Below are 4,854 nucleotides of genomic sequence, written 5' to 3'. Positions count from 1 at the left end.
TTTGTATTGTTTTATTATTGTTATTATTATCGTTGAATGTGTCTTGTGAGTTATATAATATGTAGATTAAATGTTATCGTACGCCGCCGCGCCGTCTACGCGAATATTATTTAACACGGCCGCCGTGAATTCTCTCTCTGTCCGTACGTTGTTCCGATCGTATCAACGCGTGCATAAAATATTATTATTAACAAGTTCTTTTTATGTGAAATCTATAATTATTTTATTGTTTTTTAAGAAGTGTGAATGCCAGAAGGGCCTGATTTATTCTGTCATTTTTATTGTATTTCAGTGCTAAGCGCCAAGGGCATTTTCATATCTTTATTACCTAGCCTACCATTGTAAGCCATAAGGGCAGCATATTATATAATTGTTAATTTATTGTGGCATTGCCGTGTATTATTTTATATTATTATAGCATAGGACCAGGTAGCTAGACTGCGCTCCATAAACTGTGAGTTTTTATTATTTTGTTATTATTTATTTTATATTGAATCTGTTGAGTCATAAAGGCCGCAGATATATTTTTATTATTATAGTATCGTGTGTTATAAGGGCCACGTATTCTTTTTATATTTTATACTTAACTTCACACGAGCTAACAGCTTAAATAAGCTACCTATAATATTTATTATAATTTATTCTGTTCAGCCATAAGGGTTGTACATTATTAATTTATTATTTATTATATTTAGGCCGCTTGGCTAAGAGCGTGCATTACTTATTTATTATATTTATGCTGCTGGCTATAAGAGCCGTGCACTAATTATTATATACTTATTTATTTATTATCATAATTTTATACAGTTGTGTTGCTGTGATTTTTTATATATTTGTGTCATTATTATTATTGTGTATTATACAGCAACAGCAACTTATTACCAGAAACCGTGTTACCATTTTATTATTATTGTTTTATTGTACACACACCCACACGCATACACACATTAATACACAAATACACATATTCCACAACAATCACTACATAGCCGACAGTAATTGCTAGGCGATCCCGACCACTACTGTTCGAGCTATACACCGCTACACACCCAGCTAGTTCTCCATAATATAATTTTTAGACCTAGGTGTTAGTGGCGTAAAATAAGAGTTTGGTGTCCGGACTCGTATATTATTATTATTATACTCCGGCCCGTACACTCGCTATATTATAATATTTATAATATTCTCGTTATGTTATAATATTTATATTATTATATTAGAGATTCAATTTTATTATTGTTTCCCGAAAAATATTTATCGACCGACGGTACGAACGTCGATTCTAAGTGCATTATTTTCATTTCAATCACTCGAGCTCCATCGCCAAGCGTAGATTTTTTTCTCGTTCGCCACGGATATATTACTATGTATAGCTAGTTCCTCTGTAAACTTTTCGCCAAGTGTAGTAATTTTCGCGTCATTTATATCGATTAAATCGACGTGTGACGCGAGTTCTTTTTCATATTTTTCCCCCACATCCGCGATGACTTTATTCAACCGGCTGGCCGGTGAACCTCCAAACGCGTCCATCGTCCCGTGGTAACTGTGATCATATTTTAAGATCGGCCACAATGTTTTGCGTATTTCTTCGGCGTAAAACCCACCGGCGATCGGGTTCCCCGTATAATCTTGAAGAATAAATGTACTAGGCGAAGTCTTATTCACTTTAATAATAGTAAATATCTCCGCAGACCAATTGGGTAAATATCCTTTGGTGAAAACGCCCTTGTACACGCTTATGCGGACTTTGTCTCCAACGCAAAATTTTGTTTTCACGGTTTTTTCAACATCGTAATTTAATTTTACACTCGTCGGGTGTGCATCAGCCTGCATCGGAGTCATCCCGATAGTTATGTGTGTCGAATTATTATAGTCATCGATTACCGAGAGTAAAATCGCGATCCACGCGTGTGAACATTCGCCCCTTAACTGTACGAATAACCTATAATACTATAGTAGCTTTGAGCACACTGAATGTACTATACATTTTTATATTATGTTTTTTCACTAAAGCTTCAAAATGTTTCAGTGGCGCAACCAGGATTTATTCAAGGGGGGGGGGTCCAAAAAAATTTATTTAAATTCTGTTTTCCTGAGTATATACCTACATACATTTCATTTTTTAATAAACACAATTTGCCAGGTTTAAGACCAATAAAAAAAAAACAATTATATTATTTACATTTTTAAATTTATATTTACAATGTATGTCAAATTGTCAATTAACTATTAGTATAATGCAAATTAAATTATGTTATAGTCATAAGTCTTATTATTTAAAGTGTAAAATCCAATCGCCGTTTTTCTTCAGTTAATATATTTATGACTTCTTCCACTGTAACTGGGACTTCTCGATGAATATTAAGATTAGCCAACCCATTCAATATATTTTCAGAAGTAGTGTTCCTTAAATAGTTTTTTATTCTCTTGAGTGATGAGAATGTTCTTTCCGCTTCACATGATGTAACAGGGAGAACAACAAGGATGTGCAATAGTGTATAAACATTTTTATAAAATTCAGGATTACATTTTGATATTGCGTCCAATGCACTCATGGGTTTAATATTATTTTCTTTCAAAAACCTATGCCATAAATTAATTTCAATAATTACTTTATCATAGCATTCAACATCATTTTGATAAAAATTTACAAGTTGATGAAGATCTGTTTTAATATTACAATCAATCAACGCTTGAGAACCAGATATTATTTCCCTGTGTTTATTAAATCTATCGTTTAACTGTTGAATAATAGAGTCAATGAATGGAATAAAAATGCTTACTCTATAATATTCTTCAAGTGTGTTCATCATTATATTGCATCGGTGTTTAATATTCCATAAATTTGGTACGACATATGTGGCCTCTAATTTCAGGTTGTATTTGATCGGGTTATTACACCCGCACTCGCGTAATTTTGCGATTAATTCTGACTCTATCGAGTTGAGGAACGCACGGTAACTGGACACGTTATCGACATTTTTCCTAAAATACCACACGATCGTGCGGTTAAGTGACGACTCGATCTCGATAAAGCCGGGCGTATTAACCTTTTGCATGCGAGCATTTTTCCGTTTGATATTTTTCATAGAATTTTCTTTATGAGCAACAAATTCCCCGGTTGGTGGTGGTGAAAGCTAAAGCGGTTGTGCGGGTGATCTTGCGTCGGGTTCGTTGACGATAACCTGTGCGGGGACGGTGAAACCGTCTCCGGTGTGCTTGACGTGGAAGGTGATGCTTGTGTTGGGGGGTAGGTATGTCCGCACGACGGCGGCGTGACGAGATGACTGTCGGAGTCAGAACATCTGGCCGAGCATGTGGTGTAGTGGCGGGGGTGCCCACTTTATGACTGATGTGCGACCTAACATTATTTATTAATATATTATTATTATCGTTATTATAATTTATAAGAGAAAAAAATTATTTACCCATTGCACCGCCTATTCGTATAGCAATGTGGAATTCTGAAGTGTTTTTAGCGATCTCTGTTTTAAAAACAATTTATTAATCATTTATTAATCCCGAGAAAATCATTGTCGAACGTTAATATTGAGATTGTTCCGCTGGACGAACGTCTTGAAGCATATGTTAATAATATATTCCACACGAAATCTCCGATCCATTGTGGGTTTTAGCGTGTCTGTTAAAATCGCGCTTATGAACGTACACTTTATCACATAACACACAGTTAAACATTTTTAAATATTTAATACTAGAGAAGTTATTTAACAGAGTGAGCGAGGTAATACGAATGTACAACAGTTGTAGTCGAGCTGCACTGACCGTCTGATTTGTAGAACATATGCGCTGGCGGTGGGCCCGAATATCGGATGCTGTGGTGGGTGGGCGGACGGTGAGGGGTATCCGACATTATTTATAAAGGCTGTAGAAATATTCAACCGCTAGTACTAAGCTGCGCTTGGGACATAATACATTAGTAGGGTAGAATGGCCGCTTCTGGATACCAGAATTTTATTATTATATACTGAATTTTTGTATTCCATATAATTTTTATCAAATGCTTACTGATATTATTATTAAATAATATAAACCTTATATAATATTAAATAAGAAACCAACCTCATATTTACGAGGATAAACCTTAAAATAATAGTAATTATTAAATAATATATTTTTTAAAACCAACTCATCTCGGACAGAATAATAATTATATAACTTGTTAAATGTATATAATTATATTATACGTTCCTTAAAATTAAAGGATCTAGATAAAATGAGAATAACAACATATTTTTAATTTTTTTTATTAAAACATTTTAACAGTTAATTATAATGTTAATAGGAGAGTCATAATAGATTTCTTTCAAAACCTATCACAAAACTCCTATAATTCATCCCCCTAAAAACTAGGCTTAACCTTACCCCCTCGCCCCGGTTATACGTTTCACATGCTTCCACAGTCATCCTTATCGACTTCGGGAGGAACACGTTCACCGTTTCCCCGGTTGAGTCATCGTGGAGTATGCATGTCACCGCGACGCCAAATTTGGTATCGACGTTCTTCGTCGAATTAACCGGATACGGGGCGTCCTTTTGGAGGTCACCGATTGAAAGATTCACGTTGCTGCACTGCGCATTTAATGACTCCAACAAGATCGTATTCGTAGCCATATTAAACTGAGGACAGAAAAAAAATGTTAGAAAAAAGTAAATTATTTAAACGCCGGCGCATAGTGAGAATAAATATTTTTATTATTTTAATAAAAATGAAATTAACTCACTTCATTCGATGTTTCTGCTGCGGACTGGAGAATTGATAAAGTGAACTACGGAGACGAGTTGAACTAAAACAAAAATATTGGTTATTATTAATAACTTATTAATATCGAATTA

Source organism: Acyrthosiphon pisum, chromosome X (assembly GCF_005508785.2).
Source record: "Acyrthosiphon pisum isolate AL4f chromosome X, pea_aphid_22Mar2018_4r6ur, whole genome shotgun sequence".
Taxonomy (NCBI): Eukaryota; Metazoa; Arthropoda; class Insecta; order Hemiptera; family Aphididae; genus Acyrthosiphon; species Acyrthosiphon pisum.
The sequence above is the reverse complement of the archived record's forward strand: the minus strand, read 5'-3'. Positions refer to the sequence as shown.